Below are 17735 nucleotides of genomic sequence, written 5' to 3'. Positions count from 1 at the left end.
TTTGAAAATACTCTCATCTTTTAAGGTGTCTAATTGGACTATTGTAATGGACATAATTCAATACCAACTTTTATAATACCAATAGATTTTGAAGCCGTCATATGGGAAAAATGCATGTATCACTATGCAGGTAGAGGAAAGACAAGGATAACTATAACATCATGAAGAGGTTATAGACATTTTCTTTTTAAAATCTGTTTTACAAAATATAAAAAAGTGGTTTGGGAAATTACATTCCAGGGTACTCTGTTTTGATTTATTATCTCCTAATGCTGGTTTATGTAGAGAATACAAAGCTCTAGAAAATTAAAATTGGTAACAACTGTAGTTGGGGGATCAGCTTTGGAGTTCAAATATTATATAGATTTTTAGATTAATGTAAATGGTGCGAAACTGAACATTTATGTAGCTTATTCATTACACTTCCTTATGCCCTCTATAAATCCTTTATGCACTGAAAACAGAGAAAAAAATAAAATTAAGAAAAAAAACCTGAGAAATTGTTGAACAATCCTGAAATGAGTTAAATTTTATATTAGAGGAGGATCAGTGGTTTTATTGTCACAAACCCCTAAACTCTTTATACATTATTTCCCTAAGTACATGAATAAAATCTGGCATCAAGCCTGAAGTACCAGCTCTAGTTCCCTGCTCCACAACAGCCTCGCTCCTTCCCCAAATCAAAGCTGCAGTTAAACTTTCTGGCTTCTACTGGTTGCACAGAAAAAAAAGAACACTGCTGGTTTACAGGTCACAAAACAGGCTATTAGGAAAAGCAGTGGCCACACTATCTTGTCACCGTATTCTCTTCTATACGCATGGCTTCACATCATAGAATAAATGTTACCTGTTGAAAATGGCTAAGGATATAACAGTAAGACATCATCCTCAAAGAAGACAAAAAGAGTGGGTTTACCTGAATTTAATTTAAAAAGTGGTTTTTGCTTCATGAAGATTTGAAAGTGCCCAGTTAGTGCAATGGCGAGTTTGTTGTTAGTCAGAAACCCCACCCTCCCAAATGAGCCCTTTAAAATTTTCTTTTTTCTTCAATAATAAGTGGCCTTTATATAGCACAGCAAATCATTCCAGAAGTACTTTAGTGGGTAGAGTTAGGAGTCTGTCAGCATTCCCATTATAAACTCATATTTTCTGAGGTTTATAACTTGGCAATAAAATTCACTCCAGACTGGAACTTGGCATAGAAATCTTTATGATAAAGTGGTATATTTGTAATATACTTACATTGAATATACTACAAGCGAACTTGCAGTGCACTAAAAGTACGATAAAAAGGCTTTTCTTTCCCCGTCATGGAAGTTAACCCAGGATTTGTAAATATATATTGGAAAAATGCTCATTTTTAAAATATTACAGCAGAGTAAATATTAGGAAGCAAATGCTTTTGTTAGCTTTGTGAGATTGCACTAGTCTAGTCTAATCAAGAGAAGAATGTGTTAGGAGCCACTTTGAATACAACAATTACTCTGTCTAATGTCTATTCTTGAATATATATGATATAGGAAACCCTGAGAACCATCACAGAGAATCCAGACATGAGAGTCACTGCCTACAGCAAGATGGAGTCTTTATTATGATAGCTGCGTGTCAGCTCCTTGGGACCACCAACCTTTTAACCATTCAAGTACCCTCCTCTGGGCTACTATGCCAACGTAGATTTCTACTTGCAGGTTAACAACAGTTACAACTTAGTCCTTAAATTCTTCTCCTGAACTAACTACCACTGGCTACTCATAGAAATTTCAGATTCTCTATACCTAAAAGTGCGGTGTGCCCATTTACCAGTTTTACCTGAAACCACTGCTCCTGTAAACAACAGTACTTGTAATAAAAAAAAAGTTAAACTAAAGATTTCACTGGAAACAAGAGTGTCTTGGACACATCTAGCCCACTAAACTAGCCTCATTAAAACAGGTCTTACAATTGATGGGTACTTCTTCTGCTGTTTATATATATATATATATATATATATATATATATATAGGTTTCTGATATTTCCATTCCAATTCATCATGGTTCTATATATATATTTGTTAGTCTCTAAGGTGCCTCAGGACTACTCATTGTTTGGAAACAAATGGTTACAATATAAAACTCAAACCTCATCTAAATGTATTAATAGTTACCTCTCCTATCCAAGAAAGTAGATTTTCTCTCAAAGGTTCAGTTACAGAGATGACTGTTTTTCTCATAATCAGGATCCAAAATTTTCTTGGAAGCACCTCCCTCCACAAGGGCTTCTCATCAGTGGATCAATCCTGAATGTCCTTCCCTAATTCTTTTTTACTGAAAACACATAGTCTTTGGTTTCTATGCAAGCTGTAGTGAGGCTCTGTCTGTTTCCTTTTTCATTTGATTAAGTAGTGGTGCTGCCTTTGATTGTTTTCCACTGATAGTTTTGGGAGGAAGCAATCTTCGTCAATTGGCCCTGGCATTACCCTGCCAGCTGATGAGTGAGAGGAGTGAAAATGGCTTGGATGAGCTATTCTTGAGGCCCATTACATTTACTACTTAGGAAAACCCCACTTAAAGAAAATGCAGAGATTCTACTTCCACTCTCTTTATGGCAGGAACTTATCATTTACCTTCTTCACCTCGGCTTAGGTTGGGGATTGAACTCAAATGTTTCTTCCATCTGCAAGTGTGGTTTACCTTATTTAAAAAATAGACCCACTAAACTATGGACTAATCTTTCTTCCTCACCTCTCCCAGCTAATGGAGGTGTTATAGTGCTTATGCAACCAACACACCTACTGGGAGTGGTGTACTGTCTCACCTAGTGTCACTCAGACCATTTAGAGAGGGGAAGAATGAGTCTAATCGACAGCCTTAGCTGAGAGCCAGCTGGCTTTTAGCTCAAGCAGTAGTGTAACAATATGGTTTTTCTGTAACCTTGATGGAAGGCCTGTAGCCATATTGGTAGACCTGAACCAAACCCTTCCTCTGCAGCTAGACTCAAGAGCAGCAGCCATTAGCTGTAAAGTCTGCAGTCACATACTCACATTCCATCTAAATTGCATTAAATTACTGTCACACTAGGCTGTGAGAAGGCGACCTTGTCCTTATAGCCCCCCACTATCAACTGATAAAGAAATAGATCTCAAGATGGGTAAAGGAAACTTAGTTAACACCATTCTGTCTGATAAGAAACTGCTTATCAATAGCTGAGATTGTGGAATCCACACTATTATTATTGTCATCACTTTCCTATTGTTTGACTATGTGATCTCTGTCTTGTTTGTAACTATTTCTGTTTGCTGTATAATTAATTTTGCTATGTATAAATCAACGAAGATGGTGGGGTATGATTGGTTAGGTAATTCTTTTACAGTATGTTATGATTGAGTAGTAAAATTATACTAATTGGTTAAAATATAGCTAAGCAGGATCAGGTTTCACTATATAAACTGGGGTTCAAGAAGGAGACCAGCAAGAAGAGCAAAAGTAATAGAAGCAGCAGGAAAGAAAGGAAGACCAAGAAGAAGGGGGAAAGACCTGAAAAAACTCACCTCCAAGACACAGCCTAAAACCAGAGCTGCCAGGATTTTTCTGCATGACTGTGATGTGAAACAGCTAAGAACCAGATAACTTATCTTTCCTGGCCAACAGGGGAAGTCTGCCTGCCTGTATCAGGATTGGTGAGCATGATACTGTGTGCTTAGCATGTGTATTCTGCCTGTTTGAGAATTGTCAATAAATAGAGAATAAGAATACAACTGTCTGAGGCTCCTTCAGTGGCTAAAGATCCTGCAAACCCGCAGGAAGTTCCACCCTGAGCCCTAGGAATTAGGTAAGGTTGGGTGTGTGAATTAACAGGGTTGTACCTTTAGCCCTAAGAACTGGGTGAATGTGTGTATCCCTAAATTGTGGAAGGGCTAGAGAAATTTGTGTGGATAACAGTAGAGGCCCATGCATTAAGCTCCAGAGGTCAAAATGTTCAGTTCCGGCTGTCAGCATTATACTTTGGTTGAGAGAAACCCCATGGTATACAGAGTAACCCTTCAGGTGTTTTGGCTGCAGAAATCTCAAATCTGTGGCAGTTAGGTTTCTGATCCAGTAACTTTATAAATTCTACTGCAACTTTAATCAGCTCTTACATAAATTAAGTTGTCATGGGATAAGAGGGAAGATCCTTTCATGCACGGAGAACTAGTTAAAAGACAGGAAACAAAGGGTAGGAATAAATGGTAAATTTTCAGAATGGAGAGAGGTAACTAGTGGTGTCCCCCAACGGTCAGTCCTGGGACCAATCCTATTCAACTTATTCTTAAATGATCTACAGAAAGGGGCAAGCTGTGAGGTAGAAAAGTTTGCTGATGATACTAAACTGTTTAAGATAGTCAAGACAGAAGCAGACTGTGAAGAACTTCAAAAAGATCTCACAAAACTGAGTGACTGGGCAACAAAATGGCAAATGAACTTTAATGTGGATAAGTGTACGGTAATGCACATTGGAAAAAATAACCCCAAGTATACATGATGGGGGCTAATTTGGCTACGACAAATCAGGAAAGAGATTTTGGAGTTATCGTGGCTAGTTCTCTGAAAACATCCACACAGTGTGCTGTAACAGTCAAAAAGGCAAATAGAATGTTAGGAATTATTAAGAAAGGGATAGAAAATAAGACACAGAATATCTTACTGCCCCTGTATAAAACTATGTTACGCCCACATCTTTAGTACTGTGTACAGATGTGGTCTCCTCATCTCAAAAAAGGTATTTTGGCCTTCTAAAGGTTCAGAAAAGGGCAACTAAAATGATCAGGGGTTTGGAACAGGTCCCATATGAGGAGAGGCTAAAGAGACTGGGATTTTTCAGTTTGGAAAAGAGGAGACTGAGGGGGGATATTGTAGAGTTATATAAAATCATGAGTGGTGTGGAGAGGTGAATAAAGAAAAGTTATTCATTGTTTCCATAATATAAGACCTAGAGGACACCAAATGAAATTAACGGGTAGCAGGTTTAAAACTAATAAGCGAAAGTTCTTCTTCACACAGCGCATAGTCAGCCTGTGGAACTCCTTGCCAGAGGAAGCTGTGAAGGCTAGAACTATAACAGTGTTTAAAGAGAAGCTAGATGAATTCATGGAGGTTAGGTCCATAAAAGGCTATTAGCCAGGGTTAGGAATGGTGTCCCTGGATACGGATGGCACAAGACAAAGCGCTTGATCATTGTCTTCGGTCCACCCCCTTCGGGGTACCAGGTGTTGACCCCTGTCGGCAGACAGGCTACTGGGCTAGGTGTACCTTTGGTCTGACCCAGTATGGCCATTCTTATGTTCTTATGCATATTCTTTAGGAGCAAGGGGGTAGATAGGGAATCCCCAACTAAACAACATCACCCCTGGGGTACTCAGGATTTCCTTTCATGTTGAAAACATCAGATGCCCTGGTACACATGTGAGTGTGACCTGCTCCCAAATAACTGTGGGAGAAAAAAGTGGTTTACATTTATTTAATGGAAGTCTTGTTTTCTCACTAAATACCTTTGTAAATCTTCCTCAGGACATTTTTACTGCACATCAGTTGCTATTACAACTTCAGCAAGTAGCTCTGTTAATCTGGTGTTCTAAAAACAAGCAGTGTTACTTTTATTTCTTGAGGGGGCTAAGTTCTTCCCCTCAATAGACTGGCCTTATCCTCTGCATCAAAGGCCTATAAAGTCAAATCACATTTCTGCTGCACAAGGTTCCAAAACCACTGCTCCTCACAAGACTTTGATGTGGCAATGTTCAACTCACCAGTGTGGCACATTCTTCTGACTGTTGTAGGAATTAACTCTGTTTGCTAGTGGTGATGTGTCATTGTCATCACTTCTGTTCATCAACCTGTCTCACTCCCAGGAATCGGGGCTTTGTTCTGGACACAGCCTTCTAGCCTGCCCCACTCAGTTAATCCCAGAAATCCACTGTCTAGCCACTTCCTTCTCAATGACACATGGTAGTAAAGGGAGGGGGAAAACCCATGCTCACCTACTTCTGCTGGTTCCAGTACCCTAGAGGGGGGCAGTTATGTGCTATATTCCCTCCATTGTTGCAGTTTATTTCATGGATCACTTCCCCACAGTCGTAGCACCTTTTCTGCTCTTGTCTCAGAACCTCTATTAGCAGACAGCAAGGGACTCATTCCTGCTTCCCTGATCCTGCCCAGCACTGCTCTGTCCCAGGTGCTAGCTACTTTTTTCCTGCAAAAACAAAAGACAGGACTATGTAGCACTTTAAAGACTAACAAGATGGTTTATTAGGTGATGAGCTTTTGCAGGCCAGACCCACTTCCTCAGATCAAATTGTGGAAGAAAATTGACATGACCATATATACCAAAGGGATACAATCAAAAAAAAGTAAAGACATATAAAATTGACAAATCAGATTTTAGAACCGGGGGGAGAGGGGAGGGTGAGGGGGAGGGGAGAGGTTAGTGTCTATGAGATAATGATATTAGGGGTGATAATTGGGGAAGTTATCTTTGTAATGGGTAAGGTAGTTAGCATCATGGTTTAGTCTTTAAAGGGGGGCATGGGGAGGTTAAAAATATTGTTAGTCTTTAAAGTGCTGCATAGTCCTGTCTTTTGTTTCAGCAAGCTCAGACTAACACGGCTACATCTCTATTACTATTTTTCCTGCAAGGCAGCCAGACTTCCCTCCTTGACCTCCACAAAGTAACTGACACTACTCTATTCATCAACCTTTCTTACACAGCACAGCCTGGTCCTGACTGGCTGCCTCCTATGCTCCTATAATCTCTTTCCTGATTGGCTGCCTCCTGTATAGCCTCCCAAATGTTGCTTTAATTCCTTATGTATAAGCTCCATCACAGTCAACTTTCTGTATAAGGAACAATTATTGTTTGTGTGCTAGTTACAAAATTGAAATAAGAGTTTACTGTCAAGCGATATAATTTCTTAAGGGTTTTCAGCTGTATTTTCTTATCTATTTATTATTTTGCTTTTGGATTTGATGTGCTAGCAAAATAATTATATCATTCAAGTTCCTTTAAAATTGATAAAATGAAGTGACTAGGTTAGTAAATTACAAGACTACAGATGCAGAAAGCTTTTCATGTTAAAAACTTGCTCTTGACTAACCCTATTCATTTCCAATTAGAAATAGGATTGAACAAGAACCTAAGATTCAAACACTCCCAAAATTGGGGGAGAAGGAGGTTTAAAATCTGAACTTAAATCTGAATTTCACAGATAAGATTAGCTTCCAGACCAATGTGAGGAATATAATTTCTAATACTTGTGAATATCATTTTATGACCATTCTATATCAACATGTGAACGAATCCTCTGTAGTTGGTCAAAAATATTTACTTCCCTACTTAAATGTTGTTCAATTTAATTTCTGATATAACATTGGACAGTTTAATCCTGGCATGTAGATAATTTGCCAAAGAAAATACTTAGGCTCCTGTCTTGCAATAAATCTGCACGTTATGAATAATTTTGTTTTGTTCAATTACATTTACTGTTTACATTGTGTACAAAAGCATATCAAACAAAGTAACAAGGAGAATAACTTAATAAAACATTTATTTTTAGAGGGAGCTATTTTTAGAGTTTGAAGTGAGATGTTAATTGGTTTTCCTGGTAATAACTAAGATTACTACTAAGTTTATAATATGGAATTTAATTAATTATTTTTAGTCTCAAGCACTCCACATAAACGATTTTATAATAAAACTGAGTTTTATCACATATTATGTCAATTATGGATTTAAACTGAACACTAATTAAAAATTACAATCTCTTGCACAAATTTATAATGTATCCTCTTTCCCACTACCAAATAGAAACAGTACCAGCACTATTGCAATTAAGGGCCTGTCAGCTTTTCCATTCAGAATCATCTGAGTTAGGTCTCATAAATATGAAAGTAAGTTATTGGCACCATTTTCTTTTACCTGAAAGTGAGCACCTGTTACCTTATACAGTATTTCATTAATATGTTAAGGCCCTTATTCATCAGATCATCTCTATTTAACAAAACACCTTAAGCATGTGCATAATTTGAAGCATGTGTTTAAGTCCCATTGATTTTAACAGGACTTCAGAACACGCTCCTTGTTGAGCATAGGCTTAAGTGATTTGGTGAAGTGGAGCCTAAAATTTTCACTGTGACTACAACATAATAATTACCATACTGGGTCAGACAAAAGGTCCATCGTGCCCAGTAGCCTGTCTGCCAACAGTGGCCAATGCCAGGTGTCCCAGAGGGAGTGAATCGAACAGGTAATGATCAAGCGATCTCTCTCCTGTAATCCCTCTGACAAACAGAGGTTAGTGATAGCATTCCTTACCCATACCAGATAATAGCCATTCATGGGCTTAACCTCCATGAATGTATCTATTTCTCTTTTAAACCTTGTTATAGTCCAAGTCTTCACAACCTCCTCAGGCAAGGAGTTCCACAGATTGACAATGTGCTCTGTGAAGAAAAACTTCCTTTTATTAGTTTTAAACCTGCTACCCATTAATTTCATTTGGTGTCCTCTAGTTCTTATATTATAGAAACAAGTAAATAACTTTTCTTTATTCACTTTTTCCACACCACTTATGATTTAATAAATCTCTATCATATTCCCCCTTAGTCTCCTCTTTTCCAAGCTGAAAACTCCCTGTCTCTTTAATCTCTCCTCATATGGGACCAAACCCCTAATCATTTTAGTTGCCCTTCTCTGAACCTTTTCTAATGCCAGTACATCTTTTTGGAGATCAGAAGACCACATCTGTATGCAGTATTCCAGATGTGGGCGTACCACGGATTTATGTAAAGGCAATAAAATATTCTCTATCTTATTCTCTATCCCTTTTTTAATGATTCCTAACATCCTGTTTGCTTTTTTGACTGCCACTGCACACTGCGTGGATGTCTTCAGAGAACTATCCACGATGACTCCAAGATCTCTTTCCTGATTATATTATATGTATAATTGGGGTTATTTTTCCCAATGTCCATTACTTTACACTATCCACATTAAATTTTATTTGCCATTTTGTAGCCTAATTACTTAGTTTGGTGAGATCTTTTTGAAGTCTTAATTACCCTGCGCAGTTTAGTATCGTCTGCAAACTTTGCCACCTCACTGTTTACTCCTTTCTCCAGATCATTTGTGAATATGTTGAATAGGATTGGTCCTAGGACTGACCCTTGGGGAACACCACTAGTTACCCCTCTCCATTCTGAAAATTTACCATTTATTCCTACCCTTTGTTTCCTGACTTTTAACTAGTTCTCCGTCCATGAAAGGATCTTCCCTCTTATCCCATGACAACTTAATTTACGTAAGAGCTTTTGGTGAGGGACCTTGTCACAGGCTTTCTGGAAATCTAAGTACACTATATCTACTGGATCCCCCTTGTCCACATGTTTGTTGACCCCTTCAAAGAACTCTGAGGGCGAGGAGTAATGGTAGTTCGGAATAGGAAGCCTAGTCTGAACTACCTAGTTCGTGCCACGTGTAGCTGCGAGGCACGGAGTCCGAACTAGCGGACATTTAAAAATGGCGGCGCCCGGCAACATGCAAATGAAGCCCGGGAAATTCAAATCCCGGGCTTCATTTGCAACTCTGGTTGACTACATTACCACCCTAGTTTGAACTAGGGTGGTAGTGTAGACATACCCTAATAGATTAGTGAGACATAATTTCCCTTTACAGAAACCATGCTGACTTTTGCCCAACAAATTATGTTCTATGTGTCTGACAATTTTATTCTTTAGTATTGTTTCAACTAATTTGCCCAGTACTGATGTGAGACTTACCGGTCTTTAATTGCCGGGAACATGTCTAGAGCCCTTTTTAAATATTGGCATTATATTAGCTATCTTCCAGTCATGGGGTATAGAAGCCAATTTAAAGCATAGGTTATAAACCATAGTTAATAGTTCCACAATTTCTCATTTGTGTTCTTTCATAACTCTTAGGTGAATACCATCTGGTCCTGGTGACTTGTTACTGTTAAGTTTATCAATTAATTCCAAAACCTCCTTTAAGGACACTTCAATCTGTGACAAGTCCTCAGATTTGTCACCTACAAACGGCAGGTTAGGTTTGGGAATCTCCCTAACATCCTCAGCTGTGAAGACTGAAGCAAAGAATTCATTTAGTTTCTCTGCAATGACTTTATTGTCTTTAAGTGCTCCTTTTGTATCTCGATTGTCCAGGGGCCTCTCTGGTTGTTTAGCAGGCTTCCTGCTTCTGATGTACTTAAAAAACATTTTATTACCTTTTGAGTTTTTGGCTAGCTGTTCTTCAAACTCCTTTTTGGCTTTTCTTATTACATTTTTACACCTATTTTGACAGTGTTTATGCTCCTTTCTATTTACCTCACTAGGATTTGGCTTCCACTTTTCATCTCTCACTACTCCTTATTACCTGAGGCCATGTCTACACTAAGGAGAAGATCGATGCTGCCGCAGTCTGTATTCCAAGCTTTGATTTACCATGTCTAGGGAAGATGCACTAAATCGAACTCAGAGGAAACCCTGTCGGTGCTGGTTCCCCTGCTCTTCAAGAGGAGTAAGGGAAGCCAATGAGAGCATTTGTTCCCATTGACTTCCCACTGTGAGGACAGCAATTTAAGATATGTCAACTTCAGCTATGTAATTAATGTAGCTGGAGTTGCATATCTTAGATCAACCTTCTGCTCTAGTGTAGACCAGGTCTAAGAGCTTTCACATAAGCAGTTTGAGCAGTTAAAAATAGGGTGACCAGATGCCCCAATGTATAGAGCCAGCCTGATATTTCGGGGCTCTGTCTTATATACAAGTCTGCCTCTTGCCTTCTGTCCCTATTTTTTCACACTTGCTATCTGGTCACCCTAGTTTAAAAAAAGATTTGCCTGAAGTTTGGAAATCTACTTGAAAAATCTTCCCACTTACCATTACGTGGTAATGAATATGTGGAGTGGAAGATATGTGGAGTGGCAGAAGAACATGGTATAGTGATCTTGGAAACTTAGCCATTGATTTGAAGGTTGTGAAGAAAAATAAAAGAGATTGTAGAGAAGACTTATAGGCTTAGAAACCAGTTTGTCAATTTCCAGAAATGCCAGCTACCTCAGAATATGTAGATGAAGATGATAAAGATGTCTTGTTATATATAATAGTATTTTATTGTTTTTTAATTAAAAAAGTTAAATGGTAAAAGTAAGAAATGCTCATTGTCCATGCTCTGAAATAGGTGATGTATGTCTAGATTATCAAGTGATCTTTTAACTCTACATAAATTACCCATATTTAGATATTTAAAATTTGACCTACAATATAAGATATAATAATAAAATAAAGTGGATTGGAATTTTCAAACATTCTCTTGAGTTGATTTAAAGTAATATTTGATTTACTGCAACATAAGTGAGCAAAGAATCAGTCTCAATAAATGCAAAGTGAGCAAAGACATTATCCCATTTGGAAGATTAGTTATATAGATGGATGAAACTTATGGATAAAAGAGGACTCAAATCTTCAACACAAAGTAAAACTGCAACCTAAACAGAGGCATTTTTGAGGTTTAAAATATTTGTATTAATACCTATCTTTGTACACTTGCTAATACTAACCAGGATGAAAATTTTCTTCCTGAATTGCTTATATATGTCATTAAAAGGCTAGGATAGGTCACTTCCAGCCCACTTAATTAGCCTCATTAGCACCAGTCCTACAACTGACAGGTATCTTTTTTTCTATTATAAAATACTTGGTTTCTCTCCATCTCATCATCTGATGATTAACCAGTAATGGATTTGAAAGTAGCCATCATTCTACAAAAAAAAATAAAAAAACTGGTTACAAAGGAAGACCTCTGAATGGGAATTCGTTCGCTAATTCAACACTATCAATTTAGGATTGAATAAGGATCTCAACTGGTTAATGCATTAGAAAGACAATTTCCCCTCTCCGAATATTCACATCTCCAGTCCAAATGCTATGAATGATCTACTTTCACACTGACTTGATTAACTTTATTAAGGCAAGCAACTTCTTCCTTATATATACTCCTGCTTCTGTAACGTTCATCTGATGAAGTGGGTTTTACCCACAAAAGCTTATGCCCCAATAAATCTTCTAATATCTAAGGTGCCACAGAATTGTTTTTATGTCGAAAGTGAACTTTAATGTAATTTTAATGTACATACATGCTTTTAAGACCAATGACATTTTGATCTTCATATATAGAACTACTAATATATTCTCAGAAATAAAAATCAGGTGCTACTCAGGGCATTTTTAGTTACTTCCGTAAAAGAAATATTGAATACATCCTGGTATTGTGAATGTAAGATGATGTGTACATTTAAAAGAAACACAAATCACCAAGGCCTTTTAATAAGGAAGCAGCAAACTGTAGCTCACTTTAGGAGCTTCAGTTATCTTTGAGCATAAAAATGGAAATAGTGATACCATGACAACACAGCTGAATTTTCTGCTTTGCAGACACCAGATTTATTTTTAAACAGTGTGAATCAAATTTGTGCTGAGAGGCCAACTTCAAAACACAAAGGGAAAATTGGCAATGGAAGGTTTTCACTGTTTTGGCTGAAGTGAAGCTCTCCACAGCATTTTCATGCTAGTAGAGCGCCTAACTGTGAAAATAGTTCAAATTGTAATTCTCCTTGGCTTGCCAAAAGGGGATTATGAATTAAAGTCAGTGTTGCAGGAAATGTCACCTGTCCTTCTGAAAGAATAACAATAAATCAAAAAGTTCTTTGTTCATCTAAAAGAAAAAATATGGCTATGCCATCATTTTTGCTCTTTATTTACGTGATAAGTGAATAGTGTGCCAGGTATTTATCTGCAGTGGGGTTTAGAAAGAGTGCCTACGAGTTGAAGCTTTGTTTATTTCTCCAATCACAGTCTTAAACACAAGAATGATAAGAAAACAAAATCAGATTTTGAAGAATAAAACCGTCAAAGATCCCAAATTAATATACTGTACTTTAAACTAATGTAGGCAAGCTTATGAAACAAGAAGAAAAGGGATTTTCTGTGCCTACTCATTTGCACTTCTCTTGTTTTAATCATCTCTCTAGAGACATTGGCAATAAATACCGCCCATGATGAGACTGTTTTGTCACATCACTGAAAGAAAGCTATACAACCCTGAAAGGTAAAAGTTGTATAGCTGAAAGAAAGCTATACAACTCCTTGTATTGTGGATATTTATGAATATGATGATAATGTCACTTCTAGTAGAAATACAATTAATTATGAGGGTTTTTTATTATTCTAAAAATACAGAGGAGGATAAGTTTTACATGATAGTTTATTTACAAAAGCTATTTTCAGCCATTTATAGTTACATTCAGGGAACATTAAGATGACACAAACAATGGAAGAAATAAAATTCACATATGTACAAAATGTGTTTTAAGGCACCAAGTCAAGAAAGTGTCATTCTGTAAAGACACTGAAGCCTGTGCTTCAGTTCCACTGAACTCAATGGGTTAAATTTCTTCCAGGAGCTGTCTTACCACCCCTCTCCAGTAGGGACCTTAAGATGAGGGTGGGGTTTGCAATACAACAGCACCTGTAAGAAATTTAAGTGTGGGATGGAATGTGTGGGGCTCAGGGCAGAGGGTTGGAGTGTGGGGGGGAGTGCAGGAGTTAGGGAAGGGCCCAGGAACGGGGGATACAGGAGTCAGGATTGGAGTGCATAAGGGGCTCAGAATAGAGGGCTGGGTGGTGTGTGGGGTGCAGGAGCTAGGGCAAGTGGCTGAGGATGTGGAGGGGTGCAGGAGCCATTGTTGATGATGGAGTTGGCCAAGAGTGCCATCTTGAAAAGGGGTGCCCAGAACTGGACACAATACTCCAACTGAGGCCTAATCAGCACAGAGCAGAGTGGAAGAATTTCTTCTTGTGTCTTAACCTGCTGCTTAACTCTTGCTTCTAGTTGACTGGGGAGGGGCAAAGGAGGAATGCAGTAGGCAGTGAACTTTCCCTTCATTCCCTAGTCAAAAGAAGCTGGAAAAGCAACGGGGACCCAGTATGTGTGGCTGCAGATCCCCTCCCCCCCCGAAATGGTAGCATGGGGGAAGAGGCTCAGTGCTCGAGCAATTCCAGAGGGGGGTCGCGCCCCTAGCCAACCCCTCTAACTTGCCTGGCTGCCTGCTGCTCAGCACAGTAGCATACAGGAAGCCAGGAGCTGGGCTTGGAGCTCCCTGCCCCTCCCACTGCAGCCGAGAGCCCCAGCCAGCCAGCTTCTTGCTGTAGCACCTCACCAGGGTGCACCAGCTTACTTTCACCTCTGGTATTATTGTTTTTCAAGCTAGCTAGATCAAAACTAGTTCTGGCATGTCTACATGCGCTGGTATCATACTGCTTTGCAGACCTATCCTTAGGCTTTCTAGGGTAGTTGGTGCATTTCAATGTAATTTGTTATTTCTTTTACAGAATTATCACACAGGCCTTAACATAATTTAAACACATTTTTGCTGGAAATTTTCCTTTATCTTTTTCTGATATTTGAAAAACTGGTGAATAAGTACATACCTTCCTGTAAGCCTGGTTTAATCCCACTGAAGTTAATGGTCTACAATGAGCTTTGGATCAAAGCCTGTGTGCTCAGTCTGACAAGGTGCTCAGAAATTCTTTACAGCGAATGCCCTCGATTTTTATGGGCAATGGAATTTACATAGAACATAAGAGCGGCCATACTGGGTCAGACCAAAGGTCCATCTAGCTCAGTATCCTGTCTTCCAACAGTGGCCAATGCCAGGTACCCACAGAGGGAATGAACAGCAGAGGTAATTATCAAGTGATTCCTCTCTCGCCGTCCATTTCCAGCCTCTGACAAACAGAGGCTGGACGCTAGGGACACTATTCCTACCCATTCTGGCTAATAAGTATTGATGGACCTATCCTCCATGAATTTATCTAGTTCTTTTTTTAACCCTGTTAAAATCCTGCCTTCATCACATCCTTCATAACTTAATGAGTTCCACAGGTTGACTCTGGATTGTGTGAAGAAATACTTCCCTTTGTTTGTTTTAAACCTGCTACCTATTTATTTAATTACATTTGAGGATCTCTCACACCCACAAGCCTTGCTCAGCACAGCCATTAATTATCACAATCATCAGTTAAAATGATGAAACCATATCTTAAATTTCATTTTGTCTCAAAATTAAAAATAAGTCATACATGGAATGTAATGCTTACTGTAGATACCCATAGGATATCCCTTAACACTATGATGAATCTAATATAGTGATCTAAGTTGGTAGTGAAGGGGAAATCTCAAAAGAGTCAAAGATTTGCATCAGAGCTATGTTATTTAAATAGTGTTTTAGTCATAGCTGGAGGAGCAAGGTGTACATTATTTGTAGTACATGCTGCATCTTGTTCTGCTTTTAGTATAAAAGAAACTACTTTGGACTTAGACTACAGATCGGTAATATTCAAAAATAGTTATTTCTGGTTATGTACGCAAAAGTTCAGATGCTTCTCCATGCCATCCCAATCTCTTCAATGTGCACAATTGGCTGGTAATGTCATAGAAAGTGTCTCTTTAGTTTCTTAGTATTCTGTATCTCAGTTCATCCAAAAATACCAGCCATGTATGTGGGAGAAACAACTTTATCCGAACTTTAAAAATGTGCCTTTAAAGTATACTTTAGTGACAGATGAAGACTCAAAAGCAATAATAGAATACTAGAACTGGAAGGGACCTCATCAAGTCCAGACCCCTGCCTTCACAGCAGGGGAGACCACTATCTAGATCATCCCTCAGGTTGTGATTCTTATTTTTACTGAAGTTATTTTTACTTATTTATTGAAGCCTATCCTTCAGTAGGCTCCAAATATTAAAATGTTCAAGGAAGAATACTAGAACTTCCAGGAAAATGTTTTTCCTTTTAGGAACTAAAAGAGTTCTATAGCATGAAAACTTTATTTAAATATATAGACTTCAGCCTAAAACAGAATTTTTTTTTTTACAAATTATATATAACCATTAAACTGAATTCAGATGGATGTGAAAGCTGTCAAACAACTTTAAAAAATCTACTCCGTTCATGCTGCTCTCAAACATGCCAGGTTGTTGTAAAGAAAATAAATAAATAAAAAATTTAGTACCAAAGCCTACAAAAAGCTTGTGTATCAGTATGAAAAGGTGAAGGCTTTTTCAAATTCGGCCTTTTCTAAGGCAATACATTTCTTTTATTGCCTATTTTCTTTCTCAGTAAATGCTATTACTTTGAGTCTACTGGCATTTTGCAAGAAATAAAAGAAGTTAAACAGTATTCCTGCCTGCAAATTGTTCCAGTCTAGTCCTCTGTGTTCTTTTTTAAAAGAAAGGTGTCAGTCTACACTGAGCTTCCATTCAGTTCATAATTGTTACATTTACAGATAAATAAAGTCACAGAGATTTCCATAAAGACATGAGAGCAGTATTTTACTAGGCTAGTCTTAGATGTTTTCCCTTTCCTTCACATTTGAAAAGGCAGCTTTCTGGAAGTTAAGATAGGGGATGGGAAAAGCAATCTGGAGTCATTGTTGGCAAATTTTTCATACACACATAACTTTGCACTCATCTCTCGCAAGCACTCCCGGCCATGTGTGCTTGTACACTCTCCTTGCTTATGGAAACTCTTTGGTGATTCAGTCCTCTGGCCAAATCACATACAGTTTGAGTGCCAAAATAAACAAACCCTTTGTAGGGTACAAGTCTAACACGGACTCTGTAATGACTTTCAATTTGTTCCCACTTTGCCATAGAGCAGTGGCCACAGGGCTTCCTTCCTGGAGGCAGAGTCTTTGCCCACTCAGGGCTCTTCCTGTTCCAGCCCTTTGGATGGGTCAGTATAGCTCAATTCCCCCTTCTGGGATGCCTCAGCTACTTTTCTCAGTGGCCAATGGAAGGTTGGGGGAGGAGGAAGAGAGGACCAATCCCACCCTCTACTACAGGCCCTCCCAGGGATCTTGGAGATAGCAGCTGCCTGCTGTGTCCATTTCAATGCTGCTTTGATTCCTTGGACCATTTCCCCATGGCCATCTTTGCCCTTTTTCAAATCTCTGTCTTGTTTGCTGTGAGTTGTCCACCCTCAGCTGATGCCCTTCCATTCTTCCTTCCTTCTTTCTAAATCTATCACTCAGAACTGAATTAAGTGTAAACATCAATCTGTAGAAGCATGTTTTATATTGGATAATACAATTGACCAGTGTGTAACATTTAAAGGTAACTCCATCTCTGTATCCTAGGTAAAAACACAATTTTAAAATAACTTACAAATAAAAAAATCACTGTAATCTAAAGCTGAATTATAGTATTAATAACAAAAGATGGATTAGGATATAGAAAATGCCAAAAAGAAGCATTCTGATAACAGGAATTTATTTGGAATGAACAGCTACAACAACAACAAAATACCCAGTGTGATAAATCCCAACTAAAATGTTCAAGCGCACAATGTTTAGCAAATATGATGCTAAGAGATTGGAGAAGTCAGTCTACAGCTCATGTGCTATAATTAAACTGACCAATCCTAATCCAGTCTATAAAGGATGTAACTGGTTTTATTATTCCAATTCTGAATAATGATATACAACTGATCAGTGGTATTTATACTTGAAGGTTTGGCGGAGCTGTTACTAGGAGCATTTCCATTGAAATCCAACTTCATTGTCAATAGATCAATTGTTAAACATTAGAAAACTGTTATATAGTTTAATGATACTCAAGGTTGTACAATCTTATTCCTTCTTACAAATTCATT

The 17735-nt window shown here is 38.2% G+C and overlaps 1 long non-coding RNA gene across 1 annotated transcript in view; it reads left to right on the top strand.

The window, feature by feature from the left end:
- The window catches only part of LOC142829643 (uncharacterized), a 52501-nt gene extending 50518 nt beyond the window's left edge, over positions 1-1983 (top strand). Inside the window, exon 3 of the long non-coding RNA XR_012904283.2 lies at positions 1521-1983. This is a non-coding gene — a long non-coding RNA (uncharacterized LOC142829643). The remainder of the gene's footprint in view (positions 1-1520) is intronic.
- The last annotated feature ends 15752 nt before the right edge of the window (positions 1984-17735 follow it).

Source organism: Pelodiscus sinensis, chromosome 4 (assembly GCF_052426305.1).
Source record: "Pelodiscus sinensis isolate ZL-2025 chromosome 4, ASM5242630v1, whole genome shotgun sequence".
NCBI classification, from domain to species: domain Eukaryota; kingdom Metazoa; phylum Chordata; order Testudines; family Trionychidae; genus Pelodiscus; species Pelodiscus sinensis.
This window is presented reverse-complemented; position numbering and strand designations above follow the sequence as displayed.